Here is a 25,027-nt window from a genome sequence, read left to right as displayed (position 1 = left end):
TAGCTTCTTTCAGCTTGCTGTTTTGGTTTCACGGCCTGCAGCTAAACTATCAGCATTTCTAAACGCAGTAGGCAGCTGTTTTCAGTAATGTACACTACCTGCCCAGCACCAAACCATTGTTGCTTTCATCCTATTATAGGTGGAATTAACAGATATTTGGGTTGTTGCAAGTTGCTTTTAATTTCCATCAGTGGTTGTATACTTTATGATGATCAATAATATATTTTAAAAGTTTCAAATTGTCCATGATTGCTATATCTGTGGAACAGTCAAAGCACAGCCATTGCTGGCTGTATTTTCATATTGTGTATCCGCAGTAGAGTGTGTGTCTTTTGCTGCATGACAGTTGTGTTGGCTATTGTATTGTTTACTGACCCTCCTTCCTATCTCTCCACCAGTCTCGGTTGACAGGTGACATTTAGTAGCAGGAGAAGACCTATGTGGCTGACCGCCTTGTTCTCTGTATTGGTGTGTCTGTGTGTGTGTGTGTGTGTGTGCCAAATATGGTGTATTCCCAGCCAGTCGGGTCACTCAGAGTATTACATGTGGCCTGCAGGGGCAATGGGCAGAGGAAATGAAGGGCTATTAGAGGGAGAGAGGGAGAGAGAGAAAAGACTGGCAGAAGGGATAGACAGAGAGAAAGACAAGAGACATTTAAGCTAGAGGCTATGTGACAGTGGAGACTGTCCAATAATGATTATGTGTTCCTATCCATCTAACCATGGCTGCACGGCGGCACCGCAGCCCACAGTTAGGCCTTATAATGCTCAATATCGTATTAAATATAGTGTTATACCCAAAACAAATAATAATAACAGTCACGGCAATAGTAAAGGGCGAGTTTTACATTCACCGATGAAGAGTTGAATCACTCGGTTACAGGTAATCTTTCTTTGTAGCGCTGCAAAAATAGTTCTCCCCAGAGAACAGCGAGGGGAGAGAGAGGTTTTCCTGCGCAGCCACATTTGCATGATGAGAAAGCGCCGCTCATATTCATCTTAGTAAAGTCACAGTAAATGACTCCAACAGCATTATCATCTGTTTCACGCAGGTGTGTGGCCGGGGAAAATCACTCACTTCAATCAAAAAAAGCCGCAGCTCGCTGCGTAAGGAGCCTCATTTTTTACCATCACACTGGAGGACATAGGAATTAGAAGAGAGAGACATAGAGGCTGGGAGGGAGAGAGGGACATAATAACTTTATTTTCTCTGCGGTTTACAGAGGTGATTTTAACCACCCGGGCATTAGTGTGTATGTGAGTTGCACTGGCATTTCTATAGCGTTGCAAAACACCCGACAGTCTTCATCAACCTGAAACTGCTGGATGCTCGACATAGTGAAAAGCTTTTCATAAGCGTGATCGCTAAATGTTATTGTCACAACCGAGGGGAGTGGGACCACCGTCCCAGCGTGAGGTGGCACGTTGAGCAGGCTTTTTGAGGATGCCTGTTGAGGGATCAGACACATTGAGATTGATCCTCAATCAAAGGGAAAGGCAAGACAAATAAATGAATAAGACATGAGTGGTTTTATCAACGTGTGCATGATTCCCTACAGCTTTATTCAATTCTGTTACTTGTTAGTCTTCAGTTACTTGTTTGAAAAAATCTGCCTCTTGTCCCGTTTCTTCTGTCACGTAAGTTATTTAACCTGTCTCCTAGGAATTATTGTGACACGTGACACTAACGCCGGCCTCCGGAAGTCCAAAGTTCTGTGTTTGATCAACCTGGTCTCTCCAAACGATCATTTTGAATGACATGGCAATTTGTAAGTCGTACAATGACAACGCCGTTCTTGCTTTTGTTGTGTCATTTCACGCCATGTAGCCTGTGCTGACTACAATGCCAACGCATCCGCGTGAATATGCTATACTTAGAGCTAGTAACTTTGAATAAAAATTAAGAGAGACTGCTTACGGTGGGAGAGAGGAGTCCAACAAACACACGACTGTCAACCAGGAGACTGGTGTTTGTTTCCCAAGGTCTTGCTGAGTTATTTTGAAGTTACATTAGTGACGTTTGTGATATGTTTTCCATACTAATGTTACGTTACGTTGTTTACGTACATATTTTAAGCCCAACCATGATGTTTTTCCCTAAACCTAAGTGGTTTTGTTGCCTAAACCTAACTGCGGCCGTTTCACGATAACGACGAGGAGTTAAATGACACGTTACGAAAACAAAATGCACTGTAATTCGTATATATCCCGCAAAATCAATGCGTGTGTAACCCATGTGATCGTAAATCAGGAAGTACAAAGAGAAACGCTGTGTATAGAAGAGGTCAGGGTGGATGGGTGGCTGAAAAGAACACTGGACTTTTCGTCCAAGAAACTACGGTGGCTGGCACAAAAACGTTAAAACACAAATGACCCTATCTAGAGCCAGTGATTGGCTGTAGATTGAGCCACCCACCCAGACCTCCTCCCTACGCGGACTTTGTTGCTCTTTATACCACATCACCTGACTTCCTCCTTTACTACGGCCACGTAAAGCGTCACAGTTTGAACTGACCAAGCTGCTGTATTTGACGAGTTGGGAGTGAGAACGGGCTGATTCCAGCACCCTTTTGATAACATTATATACTATATACTAAAGGAAACTGTAGGGGCTCTTTCTGCCATAGAAATTCATTAAATCAGTTATATCACCAGTATGTGTATGTGTACACTCTGGATTGCTATGCGTATTTATCTGTGTGTGTGTGTGTGTGTGTGTGTGTGTGTGGCTGAGTGGTTGAAACTGTTTAAATTGGCAGGTCTCCCAGGAAGCTCCTTTACAGGCGGACGTAACAGATGCACCTTTATACCCATACAGATACAGTGTTGCAGTTAAGCTCTTGGCTACATATTCCTTCACTGCTAGTCTGTGCGTGTGCGTGTGCGTGTGTGTCTGTGTGTGTGTGTGTGTGTGTGTGTGTGGTTAACAGTTGTGGTTCGCCTGTGACTCTATATTGCCCGGCTTTTAGCGAAGGGGGTGTAAAACAGAGAGAGAGACAGGGCCAAATCATGCTCACCTTTGCTTTAGCAAAAAAAAAAGCCAAATAATAATGCATTTCATAAATATTTATACCTGTTTTGTGATTTCATATTCATCTACAGTACAGGAGGGAGGCACGGCCTGTGTATGCGTGTGTGTGTGTGTGTGCTGGCTTGTAGATTGGGGTGAGCATATAGGCAGTCGTCCTCGTGTCATACTTTTCAATCTCAGCAGGACACTGCTCCCTCCCAGCTGCGGTTATTTGAAACTTTGGAGTAACATGGTTCTTGGATTCACACACACAGATGCACATAATCTAACTCAAAATGTATTTTACAGATGGTTACTGTGGCTAACATATATGTATATATAGCGGGGCCATAGTGGCTCATGGCGGGTTTTAAAGCTAGAGTGAACATACTGGCCTCATATGAAACTAAAAGACTTAATGAATCCATTGGTACCAACCATGTCATACTAGCTTGTCGGGAAGAAGGCTAAATAATGCTCCAAATTACACTAAATTTTGACGAGGAAAAACTAGCAAGCCCATTTTCAAAGGGGTCCATTGACCTCTGACCTCAAGATATGTGAATGAAAATGGGTTCTATGGGTACCCACGAGTCTCCCCTTTACAGACATGCCCACTTTATGATAATCACATGCAGTTTGGGGCAAGTCATAGACAAGTCAGCACACTGACACACTGACAGCTGTTGTTGCCTGTTGGGCTTAAGTTTGCCGTGTTATGATTTGAGCATATTGTTTATGATAAATGCAGTACCTGTGAGGGTTTCTGGACAATATTTGTCAGTGTTTTGTATTGTTAATTTATTTCCAATAATAAATATATACATACATTTGCATAAAGTAATCATATTTGCCAACTCCCATGTGGATAAGTGTATTAAATACTTGACAAATCTCCCTTTAAGGTACATTTTGAACAGATGAAAAACGTGTGATTAATCATGGACAATTATTCGATTAATCGTGATTAAATATATGAATTGATTGACAGCCCTAACATACATATATATAAAGAATACCCATCACTTTTGTCAAACTGTGGTGTAATATTTGAACAGATAGATTTGAATTGCAGCGCATCCTACCCAAGCACATTAAAAACATATAAGTGTGAATGCACTATTTAATCTCATCAGAAATCCCACTATAATGCACGATAACAAATCTAGAACATCTGTGATTTGTTATTAGCTGAAAAGTCCCCCAAAAAAGCTGCTTTTATTGTTCTGTTGCATTGACGTATTATGAAGCGCTGTTTTCTTCAAATCACCCTCCTGACCAAATCCAATGATTGTCATCTCGTGTCAGATTTTGAGAGCGGTAACCAAATAGAGAGAGCAATCGCCCGGGAATATGTTCTCTAATCGCGCTCCCCCATTTTGGCTTCACTTTGCTCGACAGTTTTTCTTTTTGTTCTTTGTTTTTTTTTTGTTGACGGGGGGGGGAGCAAATACACAGAAATGTTGCACCGAAGCAAAGCACAAAGAGCAGTCTATTGCAAGTGTGCAATGCAATCACCCTGATGAAACATAATTGCGTTTTAACGTGATAGAACAATATCCCTGCCCATAACTCCCTTTAACTCTTACTTTTGACGTGCCACTGAAAACATATTACAGCATGAGATGCGAGCCGGTATCAATTCTGTCTTTACTCTTTTTTTTTTTTTTTTCTTTTTGCAATAAAACAGTTGAAGCTCTTACCCTCCTTCAATCTTTCTTCATGCTCTCCTCATCCCTCCCCACTTCTTCCCTCTCTTCATTGTACCTCCTCCTCCTCTCTGTGGCGGAGGGGAAGGAAGGAAGGAAGAAGTGGTAACACGTAGCATGTCTTCATTAAAGTGTCACTCCCCATTATTTTCGTGCTATCTCAATTAGCAGCAGGTTTAATAAAGGCCCTCTTCTCTCTCTCTCTCTCTCTCTCTCTCGCTCTCTTTCTGTAACTCTCTCCATCTCCAACTCTTTCTCTTTAACTCTGCAATCAGAATGAATGATGGAGTTGCTGCTCAGAAACTGATGGGCAGACTGGGAGGACCCGAAACATGGGGGAAGAAAGAGGGAAGGGAAAACAAAGGGCGCCGAATACATGAGATGAAAAAAAAAAGAAGAGAGGAGGTGGATCTGCACCAGTTTTCTTCAGAGCATCTCTTTTCTCCTCTGAGAGCAATTAGACACTGCCGGCAGTGGCTAGTCCCCAGACTGATCTGGAGCTTCTGCTCCTGTGTGTGTGTGTGTGTGTGTGTGTGTGTGAGACAGAGAATGTCCAGTTTCTACTACAATCACCAAAGCATCTCAAAGTGCTCTTTGTGAGTTCAGCAGAAATAAAGTAATGTGCCTACAGGTCAGATACAGAAGGAGAGAGAACACACACTCACACATAGACATTAACAGAAATATTAACATAACCAACACAGTGACATCTGGCTGACCGATGTTGGCAAACAAATAAACGCTCACAACCCATGGGCACACGATTTGAACCTGCAAACGTACTGTGGTTTGTAAAATCAACCGTCCACCCAAACCTCCCTCCTCTGTATTCAGCATGAGGGAGGGCTAGAAAATATGTTCTAAAATCTTTATCGCTACATGAATGAATGACAAATGCAATCGTACATATTTTTTTAAGTGCATCAGAACCAACACATTCTCACTCCCAACTCATCAAATACGGCAGCTAGGTCAGTAGCCCAGCGCTTCAAACTATGATGGTCTATGTACACCTCTAGCGTCGCTTTCAGACATGTCAATTTCCGCTCGTAACTTGCATACCCTGTCTTTTCAAAATAAACTTCTGTTTGCATGTGTCAATTTCTGCTCGTTACATGCATACACTGTCTTTTCAAAGTAAACTTCCATGTTCACAGGAAACAACTTGGTTAGGTTGAGGAAAAGATTGTAGTTTGGGTTAAACGTTACGTTCGCGATGTAACTTAAAATAACTGAACATTGATTTTTGGTTTGGTCTCCTGGGTGAAAGTTCTTTTTGTTTGACCCATCCACCACCATGACCTCCTCCGTGGCTCCCTCCCAGACGTCTCGCTCTTTATACCCCATCACTTGACTTCCTCCTTTACTCCCGCCATAACAGCGGCCACGTAGAGCATCATATACGCGTAGGGATGCTAACCAAGCGGCCATATTTGACTACTTGGGAGTCAGAAAGGGCTGTCAGAAGACAGCATTTCCTTTTCTTGTTCTGGTTTTGTTTACATGTTTGTCTGGATTGTATTTTGTCGGGTTGTTGTAGCTGTTCTCTGTTGTTATTAAGTTGGATTCAGACAATTTATTCATTAAAAACTGTGATAAGAGTCAATTTTAATTTAAGATTCACCATGGTGATACATGTGTTTAATCCAAAACATTTGTCAAAACAAATTAAAAGTATATAAATATATTTTGTGAGGAAAAAATGAAAATGTAGGACACAATAAGGCAGGGTCTTTACTGCATCGCCTCACAGATCTTAGTTTAGTACAAAACCCAACCACCACTGGAACATGCACAGTTACCACTCTACTGGTAAATTTGTACATGTGACACAAACAGTAAATATACAATAATTCTGTTTATTCACACAAAAACATGCACACACATACAGATGCACTTAAATGCACCTGCAGATACAGATATATGAATACAGGCGCACTCACAGACACATCAGACTCTTTAGCCTCAGACGCTCAGCCTCAGATCCACGCGTAAACACAAACATACACACATTTCTCTTGTAATGGATTGATTACTATGGAGAGCTATATCAGTGCTGCCACCTTACATTTAGGGTTTCCATGGTTTGGTTTGAGCACGCTAACTGAGAGTGCATACATTTACACCTTCTATCCCCAAACTCCTTTCTCTGACACACACACACACATGCGCACGGTACGTGATGACCAGTGACAGGAGTGGGTGGGTTGGTCAGGGGCTGATCTGTGTGTAATTGGGGGATATTACAGCAGCCATCTCACTTAGCCTCTGGGAGACTGATCTATATTCACTCTGCAACTCATATTCACATGGCTTCCTGCACACACATTCACAAACACACGCTTTAACCACACACAGGCACTAAACTGCATTCTTCCACACAGAATCTACTGACCAAGGACGGGCAATATCTCAGCAACACTGAGGTCCTCGATGCTGCTGGCACCATGAAACCGCATGTAGAGACGGTCTTCTGAATTTTGCCACACGGTGTTTATCTTACAGTCACAACAGTTGAAATATAGATCCGATAATTTAGGCTTGATTGGTAAGATGTCCATCATCCTTAATCTTGCATGTTGAGTAAAACCTGAGCATGAAAGCCTGGTTTGTTTTGTCCAATTACAATACAAACAAATTCATACAATATATGGATAAGTAGAGATGATTTGACATATATATGAATGCTTGAAATAAGACAATAGATGAATATTGCGAGTAAACAAGTCTGGAGACCAATAAAATCAAAGTCTGAGTGTAAATTGAACTATTAAATGGGATATATACTCATTTTCAGGTTCATACTTGTATTTGGGGTTAACATGTTTACATGCTTTAATGTTCAGAAAACAATGTTTTTCTAATACTGTCTGTCTGAATATACCTGTATTCACCCCTGTTTTAGTGCCCGTCTCTTTAAGCCCCGCTCCTGAAAAAGCCCAGTCTGCTCTGATTGGCTTGCGAGAAAAATGTGTTGCACCTTTGCAAAGGTAATTCTCAAGCTGTTGGCGGTATATTCTAATGAGCCTGCATGTGACATAGGAGGGGGAGCCAAATCTGAATGGCTTGTTAAATCACATGTTTTCTAATCTAGACAGCCCACAAAAAACTGATTGGGTTGGATTATTTCACAGTTTGAGGGTTGGTCGGCACTCCAGATACCCAAATGTACGTGCACAAGCACTGAAAAAGTAAGTTTTTCATATGTCCCCTTTAAAGAAGTCCTACTTTTTCGATATTTGCTGCACCACTGCAGCCCTTGTCCACCCGTAAGAGTAATGTAATGTAAATTGTATTGCAGTAAAAATAGAATAAGGGTTAGGATGGTGAGGCCTCTGCAGTTGCAACTTCCGTGTCATCTTAAAAGAGCTGTAGTAATTGTATCATCTTGGCACGATTGTCATTGTCAAATCAAACAAATAATTAAATTGGTGATTGCTGTTGCTTCCTGTCTTTTTTGTGGTTTGTGCCATAAAGCAATCCTGTCAACCCGTTGGTGTGCATTGTAAAATACAGTGTAAAGCAAAATGCAGTGTGGAGCCTGGCAATTTTAAATAATTTGTTTTTTTCTCTGTCAACTATGAAACATTCAAAGAAATGTGCAATACAGACACTGGTGGAAGAAGTATTGAGATTTATTGAAGTAAAAATAGCAATACCACACAATAAAAATAAAAGTAAATAAAAACTACAAGGAAAAGTCATGAATTCAAGTTTAGTCAACTTTAGTAAAAATATAGAAGTATTGTCAATCATATGTACTACGATTTTTTTTTTTTGGTCCTCATTAACAATTTTCCAAAAGGAATGCACATAATAAAGAATAAATAACAAATTAAATGAAAAAAAGGCGCATGACAGTGTGTTATATTTAGCATATAATAATTGGATTATTATTACTGGTTCATTAGCATATGAGCAGCACTTTAACATTGAACATCAGCTGACTTTATAAGATAAGATAAGATAAACTTTATTGATCACAAACACAGAGATTCAAGTTTTCACAGGAGCAGAGGTACAAGGACAGCATAGATGCATAGATAAGTGACTTATCTACAGTATAACACTATACGCATTATCAACGTGTACTATTATACATAAATCATTAAAAATACAATAAAGACAATAAATACCATAAATAAAAATAGAAATAGTAAGCATATATTAACTACTACTCGTATTGTTGGGTAATTTATTTATAACAATGCATCATTTTTTATCAAATGTTACAGTACTTGAGGGAATGTACTGAGTTATTAGAGTGGAAATGTTTTCTTGTTTTCTAAGTAAATCGGTTAAACGGATTCCATGTGTTGTAATTTTGCGTCAGCCCTTGCCATCACTTTGTAAACGCAGGTGTCACAGGTTTAAAAATGGCGATGAGCACCGCTCTTTATATTTAACGAGAACAACAGTGGAGAGCGAGAGAGCAAGGTGATCTCCTCTGTGCCCCAGAGAGCTCCATGCTAATTTTTCCAGGGCATGGGCCCATTAGCATAGGGAGGCTGACACCATTGCTTTAGGCTACATATAATACCCTAATGACCACTCTGCTGTTACTTTGAATCAAGGGTATTAGTTTTGTCTCTGATAAAAGACAGCCATGATGGCTTAGCCTACTTCCACTGTTGGACAGTGAGGTTTTTTTTTTCATTACAGTGTTTTGTGGGAGAAGAAAAGAAAAATGTGATTTATCTTTGACTACTACTGAGAGTCAACATCTTGTCTTCTCTCCTCCCATCTCGCCCGCTCTCTCAGATCATCCCTCCTCTTGTGTCTTTTCGCTGCTCTCCTTTTCTCCCCTCTCCTCTACTCGCACTTTTATTAAAAACGCATTTACGACATAAATCAAAGGAATCCAACGGTGGTTATAGAATAATTACAATGAGCGTGCAGCATTTTCCAGCCGGAGCTTTCGGAGCTTATTAAAAGCAGCAACTTGAGATGTGTTTGTCAATATATTCTTCAACACCAAGTACAGCAAAACTCTATATTATCGCACACAGCTGTGTCTCTTTGTGTTCATGAACATGCACAGACTGAAACACACATACAAAGTCAAGTTTCTTTTACATACATAATTAGCTGTTGTGTCTTTTCTGGGCTGATATATTTCCTGTTGCTTCAAATGTAGTTTCAGTTTGCCTAAAAAATGTTCAAGGCATAATAAGGAAGCTCACCCCACTAGAATCAAGAACATGTCCCTGTGGTTTGCACTGTAAACAAGTGAAATCAATGCACCCTACTTACAGAATGTTCTCTTATTTTTAAGAAACGCATGACCTAAAGACTCAATATTTCAATAATTGACTCCTGAGCGGGATATTTCAGGAGGTTAAACAGTCCTGTCAAGCGTGCTGATATTAATTCAGTATTCCTGGAGCGCAACAGTTCACATACGCATACAGTAACAACAGGCCTCGACCCTGCTTTACATCGAGATGTTTTGCCCGCGATAAAGACTCCGCTGTCACTCAAGCAACACATTATTTAGAAATTTCGTTTGATTTCATGCAAATAATGGACGGGGACGGAGAGGATCAAAAATTAATAGGGGACTTTGGGAAGCACAATAAATTATTGAACATGAGCCTGATTAATTCTTAATAGCCATTGTCAAAAAATCACCGTCTTCTAGTGCCGTTAATTCTCATCAAACCCGACTCTGCTCCTACACACAGTGCAGCAGCACTTCCTCCTCCTCCTCCTCCTCCTCCTCCTCCTCCTCTTCCTCTCTGCAGCCGCCTGCAGAGGGGACATGCAACTTGTTTCTTACGGCTTCTCTGACCTATACTACAGTTAGATATTTGTGTTATAAAACAATTCAAGTCATTTTTTTGAGTGTTTCAGTTGTTACCCCAATAAAAACATAATTTACATCTCAATTGGCGGTCTATTTTATTTATTTAATTCATGTTTTACATAAAAGATATGAAGGCTTTTGTAAGCTTTTTCACACAAATGCTTTACTCTCTTTATTTCCTCCAGTGGGAATCTCTTTCTATGACTCCCATGTCTGTAATGCATTATAAACATACATATAATGCATTATAATCTACTTATAGCGCCGTCTAATTATAGTTATAGTCACTCAAAAATATCCATAATGCTTTATAACAATAATCATAACACATTAAAAGGTGTTTTATAATGACTTATAAGGTCATGTTTCATAATACTTCATAATTGCTGACTTTTTTTGTTGCAAGGATCACAGCCATATGCAGTATATTCACATAACACAATATTTTTTATAATGCATGGGCTTGCAAAACATTGTCTGTGAGTGACAAGCAATTATGAAGTATTATGATACTTGACCTCATTATAAAATGCTTTATAATGTGTTGTGATTATTATTATAAAGCGTTATGAATACTTATGAGTGCTTATAACTATGATTATACATTGCTATAAGCAGATTACAATGCATTATAGACATGGGCGTCATAGAAAGTGCTACCGGATTTTTAATTTCTTTGCCACCGACTTCAAAGATATTTTAATTTGGAGAAGCATGAAGCAAGGACACACTCTTATAGACAGTTGTGCCTTGCTTCCAGAAGGACTCATTCTAACAGCACAGGAACACAGTAATGTAGTGCAGGAGGTGTCGTGCTGTGATGTGCATTTCTGTGGGAGTGTCTTTCTAAGTTTCTATTTTATTTCCTAATAATATCTCCTGTCTAACATAGTCTGAAATGTCTGTAAAGGCAATGATACTTTTTTTATCATTATATCCCTCACTCCTTGTAAAATAATCTTTGATGAATAGGACCAAAAAAGGCTCACAGATGTTAGTTGCTCCTTTCCGAGTGAATGTTGGTTAAACACAATGGGAGCCAGCAGCAGAAACCCATGTGGAGAATGAATATTAAACATTACAAGTATTAAAAAAAAATGTAATGTTGCTCTTACTGTTAATATCTGCTTCCTGCGCACCATGGCAGAATCAAAACACGGCATCTCATTTTGACTATCAATTTCAAAACATGTTTCCATGAATTATAGATAACAGATATCAATATGTTAATGAGTACACAACATATGGTTAGCTCCAATGATTATGGATTTACACCAGTAGGGGGAGGAGTGTGCAAGGAAACAGATCGTGTGTGTTATGAAAGCAACAATCTGGCTGAGGGATCGAGCCTCTCTGTTCATGTATTACAAGGCAAAGTTACATGTTCCTGCTCACATTCACTGACATTTACCACTAAAGGCTATGTTGGGACTTCCAAAGAACGGTATCAAACTTCTCTCCTGAAGGAATGTCTTTCTCGTCAATTAAGAAGGCAATCTTCTTTTGTGTGTTTTGAAAATACTGATTTGAAATATAATGGGAAAATAGAGGAAGATGACATGAAACAGTAAGTTGTAGGTGAGCTTGATGAACGATCTTACAGCTATAGTACATGGTCATATTCCTCAAATGTGCTTCTTGGTACTTAATACTGTATCTCATTTATTTTATGAAAAGCTAAAACAAAAAAACTATCTTTACAAACAGGGCTGTAATCAGGATTTTAGATCTAATGAGGTCATGAGTCCCCCAATGCAACTACCACCATTCTCAAACAAATTTGACCAGAAACCAAAAGTAAGATTTACATTTTTTTTTAACGGTTTGGATTTTCATAGTTTATTAATTCACTTAACTGTTTAGTTATACTTTCTGTAAATATTATTTAAGTATAAATGCTATTACTGGACCCTCTATTTTATTATATTTATTTGTTGGCTGAAAAGTAGTCAAATTTAAATACGTATGTGTAAGTTTTAATTTTTAAATTCCCTTATTAAAATTTACAAAAATAAATAAATAAAAATAAAAAGATGATTGAATGATGATGCACCTGTATTTATCCTGCAGACATTACAATAGTAACTATTGATGACTTGTTCTCTGTATTTTAGAATATATTTTTCAAAAAGTGTAACTTGACAGTGTTTCTGCAGAGTTGCTTGACATATTTACTGTATTTATTACTACCTATGTCAGTTGATCAATATGATATCTAAGAGGTTAACACTGTTGCAAACACCATTTTCATTAGAATGAGTATTAGTAGTTTACAGATGGTCTTATTTGATAGTGTACATTTTAAGCAAAGAGTTTTGCTGAAGTTTTGGAGCTTTGGCCCTTGCCAGGAAATGTCACATTTAGCAAATGAAGCTAGTGAGAACTGGTGCTTCATTCCTGGCCAGCTGTAAAGCACAAGCATCCACAGATCTGTTATGCGCTCGCCTTTGCTCTGCTCCACAGCTCTGTAGTGCGTGCGTGTGGGCCTGCCACTGACTGTTGACTGGCACGGCCTATCTTCCTCTGCATATTCAACAGCTCTTATGAATATCAAAGCTACTTGATTGCATTGTGATTATTCACAAACCCCACTCGCTCGCTCTCCTCTCTCTCTCTCCGTGTCTGCCCTCTGTACTCCATTACTAGTCAGAACACAGCCCCGGCGTTGTAGCATCGCTAGCCCGATCTGACACCATTCCTTTTTACGGGTTCAACAGCTTGCTTGTCGTACAGCAAAGTAATTAGTACTGCACGCTCATATTAATTAACAAAGAGCGTTATCACTTTATTAATCCATATTAGGAGAGGTGGAGGAGGAAGGGAGGGCACAGTCAGTGTTAGTGTAAGGGGACGCTCTCTGTGGGAGTCTTCCCCGGCACTGCTTTGTAGTTCCATTGTCCATGACCCTCGGTGTCTTCAAACACCCCTACACCAGTGGCATACGGCGGACTTAAACTGTTCATTAATGCAAATAATGTCTATGGAATAAACAAACAGGGGTGGCAGGATTGGGGGGAAAACAGGTGCCATGGTGTGAAAGCGCGCTAAACGATGTGATAGTGGGGGAATTAATTACTACCACAGCGCTAATTGGAAGCAATAATTTGTGTGATTAGCGGGCCGCTTAAGAAGTGAGACACATCTACCGCCTGTATACACAAGCAGAGGGGCGTGGGCCTATTCAGTGTCTGCATGCACACACACGCACACACACACGCACACACACACGCACACACACACACACACACACACACACGCACACACACACACACACACACATACACAGTCGTGTTTTCATCAGTTTAGAGGACATTATATTGACCCTACTTGCCTTACCCTAACCTTAACCTAAACCCAACCTTTTCTTTCACCTTAAACCAAGTCTTCATCCTAAAATGTAATGATTTATGTTATGGGGACTTGCATTTTGTCCCCAAAAGGAAGGCGAGTCCTCACAGTGTGACTGCGTAAACACATGTATGTCCCCACAACATGAGTTATACGAACCCACACACACACACACACAAAATAAAATGCCAGTCAAACATGAATCTGTAGACCTGAACTACCAAGTAAATTGTTTGAGATGCACACAAATACTATCAGGACATAATGCAAGCGAGGACACAAGTTTCCGCACTTCCATTTTTTTCCAGTGTGTCCTCCTTTACAAACAGACAAAATCTCCATGTGATGAGGCATATCCAAAAGGTTTTATTTGAAAACGCTGATGTGGCATGGGCTAATTAACAAAGCGGGCTTTGTAGGTGGTGGAGGAGGAGGTGGTGCCCCCCCCCATCCCCCTTTGTTACCTCTTTTTTTCTGCCCCCCTTTCTTTATATCTTTCTCTCTCTTAATATTAGAGGCTATACAAACCTCAAAGCATGAAGAGAGATCTTCACACACACAGCACTTCTAAATGTAGACTACAATTAAAACAAGATCCCTATATTAAATTCACCCTCATTATTTTCCTTTAATTCCTATTGCCCATAATGATCAAAGTGCATAATTAATTTCTGCCAATTCAGGGTATAATTTGGTTCTATTTCTCTTTTTGCTAGAATACAGTTATGTGTACTATTCTCCGCTGCTTCTTTTTGTCACACAACTGCAACCCAGGCATCGCTTGGATTGGTGACCCGGTGATAATGGTGAAACATTGTAATCTAACCCGCCTCAACACATTTTCTTGAATTTCCTGTTATTTAAATCTTCCCCTCTTTGATGACAGTATCATTTCTATTATGTTCCCATAAAGCACCCAAGCTGCAGCATTGCAATGGTGTTGCCCTGTAGCCATATAATTGTCCTGACTTTATTACTGCCCCAACGGACTTTGCTGTAACAATAACTGTTACATATTGTCATGTTTCTCTGTGCTGCAGTCACACCGAGGGCTGGCTCTCGTCCACTTTACCTGGCTTTCATTACACTGCTACTGTCCAGCTTCACCACACTCATTACATTAGGCTGTAATGCTGCTATATACAACTATACACTTGCCATTAGTATTGTGTAGTCAATGATAGGCTTCCAAGGGACTTCATTGTAAGATGCACGTGCACGTCGGGGTAGAAAACACACCGCAATGACTGACAGCTTATGTTGACATCAATATTTTTTTTTTAAACTACACAAATCAAAAAAGTAAAGGGTGGAAATTGTTCAACACTCCAAGAAGGAAACCTCTCTTTTAGCCAGGCTGAAACCTCCTGTTTTGAAAAGTGAAGCCAATGCGGAAATACTTGCATTCTTTCTAATAGCCAGCAGGGGGCGACTCCTCTGGTTACAAAAAGACGTCACATTGTATAGAAGTCTATGAGAAAATTAGCTTACTTCTCACTTATTTAATTACCTCAGTAAACATCGTAATCATGAGTTTATGGTCACAATCGCTAGTTTCAAGTCTTCTTCAACACAGCATGATGTTAATTTAGTAAATTATGGTCCCATTTAGAGTCAAATAGACCATAAAGCAGGGTATTTAGGGCGTGGCTACCTTGTGATTGACAGGTCATTACGACTGTGTCCCAGTCTTGGAGTTGTCCATGTTTTTGTCTTACAACTTTAACTCTTTCACAGTGTGTTCTCAGTTCATGAAAGTTAATTGTAACATTTTGGTCGCCTAAAAAATGTCTTATTCAGTGTTTGGTTGCACTTAGCTCCACCCTCTCGTGCCACTTCTGGTTGCAAATAACCAACATGGCTTCGGCCAAGTTGCCAAACTCAAGGCTTCAAAACGGCAGTCCACAAACCAATGGGTGACGTCGTGGTGACTATGCCCTCTTATATACAGTCTATGCTTTTAGCTCAGAGTGCAGAAAAGTGTAGTGATCTGTTTTTAAGATAGGACAGCTTCCGTGCTTTTAACATGTGCTGTAGACAAACTGCAGAAATTTCACATATGCTAACATTGCTTTTATATTATGCTCACATTACTTCTGTGAGGGGGGAATTAACTTGATGTAATTGCTCTTAGCGTTATCACTGCTGTACTAGCTGCCAGCTCTCACTGAAATTCCATGCGTCTTGTTAGCTACTGTAGCAAGAGCCAACAGAAAGAGTGATGATTTGGAGATGCAAGGACAAAATCCACATACAAATTTACCTCTAAACAGTAATGTGAGTTGTTTTATTTCTCAATACTGAAAATCTCCATATATATATAATATCATGACATTGTGGCAATGAGTTTTCTAACCCCCCTGCTGCATGTACATCTTCAATGTTGGTACAAGGGACAAACACTCTCATTTGTCTTGGTAAATATGACATGGGAGTGATATATGAAACATTTCATAATTGATATATCACATGATCTACAACTGTTTAGGCATACAAATGAGAAATGGACATAATAGTATCGTCAGCACCGTGGAATGTGTTGACACCTATCTGTTGGCAGCGGTCTGATTGATTTTCTGGTCATATATTTTTTAAACATGTTCCCCGATGAAACGTTGAGCAAGCGGCAGATGTTTTAAAAGACGGATATCACAGAGCTGTTATCTGATTCCTTCTGATGAATTAGAGCCGGGTCCCTCCGGTGCTCAAAGGGAGTCCACTCCGCATGAATTATTACCAAATATAATTTCAGCTATTAGTCCTCTTTCCTGAACATCTGAACATGGAAAAAGTGGAATTAGAAATTAATACCTCTGAATATCATGGCAGGGTTTTTGAGACCAGGGGATTCATTTTCATGTTCTCCTCTCTCTCTCTTTTTTTTTTTGTATTCCGACTGAGTTTCTGACACATTTATGTGTTAAGTTGGGCTCAAGCAGTTCTATTACCATACAGATTATCCATTGTGAGCTTTGGCGTGCTGCAGAAAAGAATTAGCATTCTGTAGAGAGAAAGGAAATACTGAAGCAAAGAAAAATGGAATGAAAAAGGGGATTATGTGTATCCTGCTTCCCTCCTGTTTATGTCTCTAATCTTTACTGGGGTCAATGTTTTATCCAAATTGATTTCTTCAAGCTAAACGCTCGTGTTCTTGCTATGCGGGATGGTTTTGTCCGCCTATCTGTGTGCAGTTAAACAGTTTCCTCCTTATCTACATAATGGTATACAGCACAAGGTGATGACTTCATGTGCTACAGCAACGGGAAAGAATCATTTAAGACTTCCCTGACTTCTCTCTCTTTGTCTACAATCCATATACACTGTCAGGCTGGCCTCATACACCGTTTGAAGCCATACCTACGAAAAGTAATGCACTATAATTCATATATATCCCACAAAATAACTTTGTATGTAATCCATGTAATGGTGAAGTTTAAAGAGTAACAACGGGAGGAGGTCGGGGTAGATGGGTGGGTCAAAAAAGACCAGATTTCACCCAGGAGTGAGACCGGAAGTCAAAGTTGATTTATCTATCACGTAACTTCCGTACTTAAGTAACACCACTTCTGTAATTGTTTTAACCCAAACCAATCTTTTCCTAAACCAAACCAAGTAGTTCTGTTGCCTAAACTTACCCAAGTATTTCAAATATAGTTATTGAAAAACAAACCATACTCTTTTCCTAAACCTAACCAAGTTGTTTCCTGCGCGGAAATTGGTGGACACGTGTTGGTGAGGATATGTTGACACTCACTCATGAAACCATCGCCTAGTAACTTTAGTTCAATTAAATGAGGAGGAATGTGTCTAAAGGCCTCAGTATGCTTGCAATGTTGCTTTTCTATTCCAACTAAACCTTTTTGGCAAAAACTCACCGAAATCTTTTGTTCTTCACTTTTTCTTTAACCTGTAACTTTAGCCTACTTTGACAGAAAAATCACAAAACCTGCCAATTCTTCTCCTGACCCAAATTCCCTTACCTACCACCACATCAAACATCCCTATCAGTCCGTAATACCATGCTGGCCTCACCCCTGTCCTTTCTCTTCTCTCTTCTTTGAATACCTATACCTCTCTTGGCCACCTCCTTTACTGCACTTCCTTGTTCCAGTCTTCTCTCTGTCTGACTTTACAGAGGAGAAGTCATGAGGGAGGATCCCATCTGAAAGTTCAGCCAAATGTTAGCAACAGAGGGAGGGATGTTACTGAAGAGGAGCTCTCACTCTCTCACTCTTTGTCAAACACCTCTTTCTCCCCCCTGGCCTCCTCTTTCCTCCTCCTCCTCCTCCTCCTCCTCCTGCTCTTCAGTTTATCATCCCTCCACTGCAGCCGAAGCTTGCTGTCTGGCTCCTCGAGACTGGCGGCCAATAACGGTGGAGTAGTCTGATACCATCGGCTGCTGGGGGGGGAGTGGAGGCAGCCGTGAGGTTGTCTAGCAAACCCAAACACCTGTATTCTGTCATTCATTTGATTGTTATCCCTCACCCCTCCATCCCTCTTCCCCCTCTGCCTCCCTCTCCATCATTCACCTCGCTCTGATCTCCCTGCCTGTCTGTCAGAGGGGATCTGCCAAGATTTCTGCAGCCTGGAGAGGTGTGTGCACACTGTGTGTATGTCTCGGTACAATACGTGTGTGTGTGAGTGTGCTCTTTTTGATGGAGCGAATAGGGAGGCGATTTATAAGCTGAGAGAAAGGGTGCCTCTTCAAAAGTTTGGCAGGGTTTGAAAGAAATAGAGCTGCGGGTCTGGAGAGAGCATGTCACCGAGGCCTCTGTCGCGTCTGTCTACTGCTTCCCCCCCTTTTTTTTCATCTCTCCCTTTTGTTTTCACATAATGAAATAGGGAGGGGGAGAAATGAGAAGAGGACAGTTTATGTGATTGAGAAGGAGAAAAATTATGAAAATGTAGGGGATATTAGGGGTGGGGGTTCTTGGAACAGTTGCTGTTGAAATGTGGCCTAAAACGTCTGTCTTGCCTGTTACCTTCACCTCCAGGCTTCACATTACTGTGGGTGTTAGATGAAACACGTATACGTCCAGGATGACAAGTTTTCCACAAACATTAGTCCTATAGTGAGCCGAAGACCTGACTTCACTGCTGCGCCAATAGCTTCTGTAACGCAATGCAATCTCTCATTAAGGATTCAGATTCGACATGCTGTGAGGCGACAGTGACCATGCATCCCACTTCACGTTAAGTGTTAAAAAATTCTGCCTGTTCAAAAATGGTATTAAAAATAGGCCAGAGAAACAACAGTTTTGCATCTATTTTCCATGTTAATTCATCAAAATTATTTTTTTCCAATTAATTTGATCATACAATACTCAATTGTCAATAGACATAACAGATTGAATATAGCTAAGCAACTATAACTGCACCATGAAGTCCATCTCTCATTCTATTCCTCATTTTCTTGTATGTTTCCAAATGGTAGAGCTTAAAAATGGGAAAATATTATATAAAAATCCAAGTTTTTACTGGATAATATTTCATTTATCACTTTAGGCAAATCTTGCTGATAGATTTATAAATTTTTTAGCAGAGATTTTCAACCTTAAGTGACCTGCAACAGTCTGACTAATTAATTTGCTTTTGAATTCTATCCTTGAGATTCATTTTGACAATACAACATTCCAATTCACTAAAATTTAAAAAACTGAAAAAGATGCAACTGAAAATCAAGAGGTTTCCAAAAGAAAGATTTTCTGTATTTTCCTTTGCAGTTCATGGTCACCTGTAGCCCCAGGCAACTTCTTCTTTATCCATCATCCAAACACTGACAAACCCCGGTTAGCTGCTACAAAGCATCACTCCGGCTTTGACGGCAGAGATCGAAACAAACAGCCGAAAACAAGAGCCGTTGTTGGTGTTTGACAGCGAGCATAACAGCGCTGCTTGGGGATTTGGGCTCAGTGGCAGGGTGGAAAAATCTTTGGGACATGCGCTGGGGGTGTTGGATGGTGTTCGACATCAGTCAATGCTGTTTGGGGAGTGAGAGTGGGCGGCTGGAGTCATAGATATTAGACAGGCGAGCGTTATATCTCTGGGGGGATTGAGATCTGACGAGTGGAGCGGGGTTGTTACCAGTCTTTTTTCGGCGCAGATGAATACAGCTGGTGATCTAAAGCTTGTTTAAATTTGGCAGTGAAGAATGGAAAGCTATAGTCCAGAGGAACCGCCTTCCACCAGTGTCCCTTTATCATCTTTTATGAGGCTCATCGTCTTTTGCACAAAAAGTGGAATCCTGGCATACGAGATAAATAGATCACTTAGGATGAGGTTTGACACATTTAGAGATTTAGGAGGACAGCCAAGGAGAAATAGGTTTTGTGGTTAAGGCAAGAATTGTATCTGGAACTGAACTCAATCAACCCCCCTGATTTGTTAAGAATGTGCCATCATTTCACTGTCATAAAGTGAGAAGCGTAGTCGGTGCAGGTATTTGATTTAAAGACATAACTACTGTCCTGATTCATAGTTTCCTCCTACACCTACGTCTTACATCTTTTATAAGACCAGACATGCTCCTTTCACACATACACTGCAACCCTGAATTTATTAAGACATTATCCGGAGCTGTACGTGAGAACGCAAATGTCCAAATCAGTTGGACCGGACATTAAACAGACTTTACTCTGCCAGCTCCCGAGTACAAAGTTTGTGTAATGTCCGATTGAGCCCAGAGACTTTATGGCAAGCGAGCGAGTGGGCGTGTTGATGACGTTTCTATGCGACTGGTGTGAAAGCAGAAGAATACAAACATCTGAGGGTGAAGAAGAAGGGGTTATAGAAGAGAGATGACGAGATTCGGGGACTTTGGTCAGCAAGAGCCGACGGCGAAATCATCAAACAAATTCATGGAACAGCGAGAGACTCGTTTGTTTTATGACCAAATTACGAACCGAGTACGTAACCGCAGTGTTTTTGGTTCATGTCCTGCCTCCTGCACGCTCTATCCAGGCACTACCCCTCGCCCAAACCAAACAGAGTATTTCCAGTAGATGAGATGATGACCAGTTGTGTGCCACATATGAAAGGGCCACACACGGACAGTGTCCGGACATGATTTTCCAGACAATGTATTGTGAGTTCAGATGAGAAAACGGCTATACATGCATGCTTTATCTCAGTTAGTTATTATATTCTTGACTTACATATCTTCTGCAGGCTGCTCTCTAAGAGTGGAGCTGACACTTGTTGTTTTGTGTTGCATTTATATGCTGTAGGAGACTTCCACCTCCTGACTGTAAGCTGTTGAAACAACAGGCATTTTCAATGGAAAATGCTACCAAATTCACAAAATTCTTCTCACAGTTATTTTACCTAGTGTGTTTTCTCACCAGAAATGCATTTTCACCGTATGGGGTGTGTGTAGAGTGTCTCTTGAGAGAAAAATTTTACCCGAAACGACTATTTCCTACAGGTATTTTCACACCTAATCTTTTTGGTGAAAATGAACTGAATGGTGTGTTTGCGCGTTTGGATTGGTTTGTGTAGCCTGGTGTGAGAGCTGTCAATCAGACTCTGATGCAGACTAAACATCCAGGCTGAGAAAGCCTGAAAAGGTGGGTCTGGTGCGGGGTGGTTCTATAAACTCTGGTGCAGTTTGTTTGTGGTATGAAAGGAAAGCGCACCAACTAACCACAGGTTTTTGTGAAAGAATATATGTGATTTTAGCATGATTTCAAACCACTATTAAAACCCATCTTCTGATCATTAGCATATAAATCTATGCAATATCACCATGCATAATCATGGTAACACTTCAATATACATTAGAATGTGAGTGTACTGTAATACAAAATGTCACCATAATTTGTTTTCCCCATTTGGGTCCATGTAGTGCTGATGATGCTCGGAAAACAATCGCCAAAACTGTCCAATTGAGATACTCGTCAGCCCATACGAGTTCATGCTTAAAGCTCTTGGATTATTTGTAATTTTGTTTTTTTTTCCTTGTGTTGCGTTCCCCCGTTTAGGGTCCAGGGGATGGAGGGAGCAATAAATTAAACCCAGGAAAGAGAGACAGGCAACGGATGTGTGCAAACAAAGATGTTACAATTTATTAACAATAAATGAAAACTTGTACAATGGCTAAACACTTAAGCCACTTAAAGGAAACCACTGCCGACTCCAGCACACACGTCCACCACCGACGTAAACCACACAACACACAGTCTGAATACTGCCGTTTGGCCCACTGGCACCGCCTACTTTTCTTTCCCGGCCTCTTATCCGCCCGGCCCTGACTGGCAGCCTCGTACATCCAGTCATTGCAGCTGCACAGCAGGGGAGGGCGGCACCTGAAGAGACACAGGAGAGGAAACGAAAACACACAACACACTACGCAACGTAACACCTTGGTCCAAACTACAGGTGTGAAAGCAGCCTGAAACTATATAGTTTGCTTTGGTAAATATCCATCCATCCATCCGCAACCGCTTATCCCGTTAGGGGTCGCGGGGGGGCTGGAGCCGATCCCAGCCGACATTGGGCGAAGGCGGGGTACACCCTGGACAGGTCGCCAGTCCATCGCAGGGCTGACATATAGAGACAGACCATTCACACTCACATTCACACCTACGGGCAATTTAGAGTCAACATTAACCTAACCTGAATGTCTTTGGACTGTGGGAGGAAACCGGAGTACCCGGAGAAAACCCACGCTAACACGGGGAGATTGGTTAATAGTAGGTTATTAATACAGAAATTGATATCAAATGTTAATCTAACATTTGTGTTTCTCACATCAGTTACAGTATAGTTGGAAATGGTTGTACGGCAATGTGGAGTTCTCAAGAGAAAGAAAAGACAAGAACTTACAAAGAATTTCTGAAAAAAAAGGCGTGCAGGCTGAACATTTTATTTTATATCCTGCTGAGAACTCATTCTCAGGTCATGCATCGTCCTCTGTCTTGCTTTCCTGTCCCACGGAGCTCATTTCAGTTTCTACAAAACATCTCCGGGTAAATTTAGAATAACCCCTGCAGTGTGTACAGGTAGCATGTGGCTCACTTTAAGATGACGTTTTGAGTGTATTACCTGAGCTTTCATACACTATATAAATCATCATCCTTGGGCTGCTAAATGTAAAAATGCAGATGGTGCACTTTCGGTGAGTTTCTCTTGTCTAATTTCCCCGCTGACCGCCGTGGTTAAAATTAGACACTTTCAAATATAGTGGCAAGAGGGCTCAAGAGCTGGAATCAAATGAAAATATATGTCGGCCACACTGAGCACGGGGTATGGATAGACTTAAATTTCACAATTTTCTTACGGCGAACTTGTCAATTTTAATAGACAGTCTAGCTATATTTATGTTTAAATGAATGCTGCAGCTGTCTTGTAGCACACTTTAAAGCCAGAGAAGAGCCTATAAGCAAGTAGGGCAGAGAGAGAGAGGATAACTGTGTACAGTGGGTGTGTGTCTTCCAGGTTCTGCTACTATCCATAGCTCGTTGAGTAGATTTATGCGTCAGGCATGTTAACACCGAGAAAGCATGCTGCTCTCTTCCAGCAAGAATCCCCTTACAGACAAACACACCTACACACAACACACACAAAACCCCAAAATGGGCCTCTGTGCTCCCCATCTCAGCAACTCGTGACTGAACTCATGAGAGGAGGAACTCACTTAGTCTCTCTCACATACAGAAAGACAGATGGAAAGGTAAAAGATGGCCACAACTCTTAAAATGAACCCCTTTCAAAATAAAACAACGTTGACGTGAAACCAGCACGTTGAATGCAGCCACTGCTGAGAGCGCCGGAATCCTGGAGTGTAAATGAAGAAGATGAATGGCACACAGTGCTGTCACTGTCATGGTAGCCTTCCCGCAACCCCCATCACCCCCCACCACCTCCACACAGTGTGTTTTATTACAATCAGTACCCATGTCTGCTTGCACTGGGGAAAATGTGCAAGAAATAATGATCTGGATGGTCTTGGGGGTCTGGATTGAAGTGTTCCTGTAAGAATTCTAGTGGTGTAAGCAATTTATTTCTTAACACATAGTTCATATTGTTTAAGACACCCCATATATCTGCCAAGTGTGATGCGAAATATGGCTTTAATACAGCATCGCGCACACTGGGGGACAGGGAAATATTTCTAACCCCACACCCACCCACCTACAATCCAAAACTCAGGAGAAAGCTTTAAGAGAAAAAAACACACTAAATGACCACACATGTTGGTTTACTCTCCTGATAAACTGAAAAAAATATGTTTTATATTAATGGATTAATTGTGTAAAGCACGACAGTTTTACAAAATATACAAAAGTGTGTGCAGAAAAAGTAGATATAGTTGATTTTATAAAAATATATATTTATTTAAAAATGTATGCATTTTTGCATCAAACCTGACCTAACCTGAGTATTAAGGGAATTTTATTCTGATAGGATAAAAGGACTTTTCTTCCTGTTCACCAGTGGAGTCTCACCTTACTTATTCTAAGTAAAACTGTAACAGGTCTATCGTTTTTCCAACGACGTTAGATGAAACCACGCCCACTTCCGTATGACTAAAGTATACTTTAGCTAGCTAACGCACCTCGTGGTCTATAGGCCTAACAGTGGTGTGGTTTGTCATTGCCATTGTGGTGGGACGAGTCCTTGAGGGCACCGGCGCCCTCGGCCAACTTTTCTGTCTTTCAGAGGCTGTAGCAGTCTCAGCTTCAGAGCTAGAGTGAAGGTACGCAGATTGACCCTCCTCCTTCTCTTTGCGCAGAGTTCATTTGATTGAAATTTAACTAGCAGAATTTCAGGGTTCTCCAGAGTCCAGCCAGTTTGACAGAATGGGTGGGAATGACCTCTCAGTCAGGAAATACTGGTTATTTATATTGTTTTATCGCTGCACAGCAAAATAAAACAAGCAGCAGAGGAGAAAAGATGTTGTTTGGTTGCAGTGAGTGCAAGGACAATGACAGAGGTTAATGACACAGTATAATTAACAATTTTGTTCACTGCAATTCTCCTCCAGGGTATGGTTACAACCCTACCTAAGCCATTTCCTGTCCCCTCCTGTTTTTGGCCACAACATGTGAGTGAATTCAGATTGACTGCACCATGATTGGTGATTTCTTGGTCAAGGACTGTGGTTTTGAATACACTGGCCAAGCAATGTGTGTGGTAGATTCAAACACAGACCAGC

Source organism: Sebastes umbrosus, chromosome 2 (genome assembly GCF_015220745.1).
Source record: "Sebastes umbrosus isolate fSebUmb1 chromosome 2, fSebUmb1.pri, whole genome shotgun sequence".
Lineage (NCBI taxonomy): Eukaryota > Metazoa > Chordata > Actinopteri > Perciformes > Sebastidae > Sebastes > Sebastes umbrosus.
Note: the sequence above shows the minus strand (reverse complement) of the source record.